Genomic DNA, 2,904 nt, shown 5'->3' with positions numbered 1-2,904 from the left:
AGAATAGTATATTAATGAAAATATGTTTTAGCTAACATTCCATTTCCTGAACATAGTCTTTTAGAGTAGACAGTTTATAACATTGTGGGTTTGAAATACAGATGGCTTTTATTTTAATTGATTTGAAAATGCTAATAAGTAGGACCTATCCCATGTATTGAAGATGAGAAAAGCTATGAGGGTTGGTGAGGAGACAGTAGGAGAAAAATACGGGAAAGAAGAGAAAAGATGGAAAGAGCAGTAATCCAAGAGATAAGGGAGAGAAGAGAAAGGATGGAGAGAGCAGTGGTCCAAGGTGATCTTGCCATGAATTAGATTTTGTATTAACAGCTGCAAAGACAGATGAAGTGGTGCTTAAAACAAAACATGGATGCCTTCAAAACAAACTTTGCATATTGGCTCAATAAAGAAAAGTTGGCATTTACTTGTAGCTTTAATATTGCCCATGATTTTCATGGAACTTTGGCTATAAAATTCAAACCTAATTTGTACACTCAACATGATCATTCCTTATGTAATAATTAAGGCCCTTTTAATTGAAATTGAGTCTATCCTTGCAGTATATTCCATTGGCTAAAGTACTAAATAGGATGAGTGTTGTCTTTAATACAAATTGAGACCTTGAAATGGTTTATAAAGGAGACTAAAATGTAAGCAATCTGGTCTGAAAATAACCATTGAGAACTATAGCTGTTTAAGCAGCTATACTGCATGGAGTGTACAACTGGTCTTTTAACTGTTGCAATAAATACGTTGGTTAAATCACTTAGTGTTAGATTTAATAAGCTAATCTGTTTAATCACTGCCCCAAACAGCCTCCTATTGAAATGGTGGCGGCTTTCAGTTTCATTCAGCAAATTTACCTTCAGTGAACTTACAAATTACAAGTGAATTATTGAGTTTCCAAAAGGGAAGTCCCATTGCTTGTGCATTCTAAAAATTCAGACATGTTTGAAGGGATCTCTTTCAATAAGTAACAGGAAATTTTTCCTTAAATACTGCATGAGAGGCACCTATTTCACACTTTTAGGATTATCTGCTAATCAGACTTATCAAGCTTCTTTATGTAGTGTACCAGAAAATTAAGAGTAAGAAGGTCTGAACAGATATTTTTTAGAATCATTTGTGATAGAAATTGACATATTTGTGTGTGTGTGTGTGTGCCAACAAAAACAGTTGACCAGATACAGATTTAAAGAAGGGACAGAGTTCCAGAATTATTTAGAGGTTTTATTTGCAAAAGTAGAATATCTTTGTGAGGTTATAGAATTATTATCAAATATTCAGAAATAGTCTCTCTCAGTCGAACAACAATATCTGATTAGAATCAAATCAGTCTTTGTTAGATTAGGAATGGGTTCATGCTAATTCATCAGCTTTCTGTCATGTGGGGGGCCAACCTTTCTAAACTTCAGCATTTCAAATTTCAGGCTGGTGTTGAAGCTACATTCTCTGACCATTTCAAAGAATTTTTCCTTGTGCAAATTATTTGTCTTTTCTGAGGCTTGGATTCAAAGCTGACCTTAAGACATTGATTCTATGCATGTCTAACAGACAATCTATCCAGACTATTGATTTTTCCTTACCTACAAAACTAAAGTATTGTTTTAATCATCTATAACACTCATGTTTAATCCTCATAGCCCAGTGAAGTAGGTAATATAGCCATCATTTACAGTAAGGGGACTGAAGTCATATAGCTTCTAAATGGTCAAATTGAAACTAATCAAAAGAAATGACACAATGTATGGACCTAGGGAGTATTATGCTAAGTGAAATAAGTCAGACTGAGGAAGACAAATACTGTATATTTTCACTTAAAGGTGGATCCTAAAACACAAAACAAGCGAACAAATTTAACAAAATAGAAACAGGCTCACAGGTACAGAGAGCAAACTAGTGGTAACCAAGGGGGAGGGGTTGGACCAAATAGGTGACGGGGATTCAGGAGTACAAACTACCATGTAAAATAGATAATCACAGGGGTGTGACATAAAACACAAGGAATATGGTCAATAAAAGTGTAATAACTTTGTATGGTGTGTAATCTCTTAAAAATATTGAAATATTAGTACACTTGAAACTAACATAATATTGTAAGTCAAATAAATTAACATCATAAATAAATTAACATACCCTATGTTAAATATACAAACACAGAAAGAAAGAAAGGGAAAGAGAAAAAGAAATGTCACAATGGTTGAAGGCATTGATTCATCCAGTCCTAAATGCAGACCAGATACTAAGTACAATGGATGTTCCAGACTTTCCAACATTCCAAGGGTGTTTTTTGAATGTCTTTATACTTTTAAACCTATTTACTTATTCATTAGTGGCTTCCCAGATGGCTCAGTGGTAAAGAATCCACCTGCCAAGCAGAAGATGTGGGTTCTGTCCCTGGGTCAGAAAGATCTCTTGGAGAAGGAAATGACAACCCACTTTAGTATTCTTGCCTGGGAATCCCATGGACAGAGGAGCCAGGAGAGCTACAGTTCATGGGCCCGCAAAGAGTCAGACATGACTTAGCAACTAAACAACAATTTATTCATTAATTCAGTTCTTGTTTTTCATTTTATTTCATCTTTTATCCCCTGAGTACAACAGACTTTTGTATTGTTCATCCCAAATGACTTTGTTTTGTTCCGTCGCTCAGTCGTGTGGGACTCTTTGCGACCCCGTGGACTGTAGCCTACCAGGCTTCTCCGTCCATGGGATTCTCCAGGCAAGAATAGTGGAGTGGGTTACCGTTTCCTTCTCCAGGGGATCTTCCCGACCCAGGGATCGAACCCGGGTCTCCCACATTGGAGGCAGACGCTTTAACCTCTGAGCCACCACGAAGCCCTCCCAAAGTATTATATCTTGTAAAAAATGTCTAACTCTCCTAAAGGGCTTACGTGATTTATC

This window comes from Moschus berezovskii, chromosome 12 (assembly GCF_049115385.1).
Source record: "Moschus berezovskii isolate FMDL1 chromosome 12, NW_MosBer_1.0, whole genome shotgun sequence".
NCBI classification, from domain to species: Eukaryota; Metazoa; Chordata; class Mammalia; order Artiodactyla; family Moschidae; genus Moschus; species Moschus berezovskii.
Note: the sequence above shows the minus strand (reverse complement) of the source record.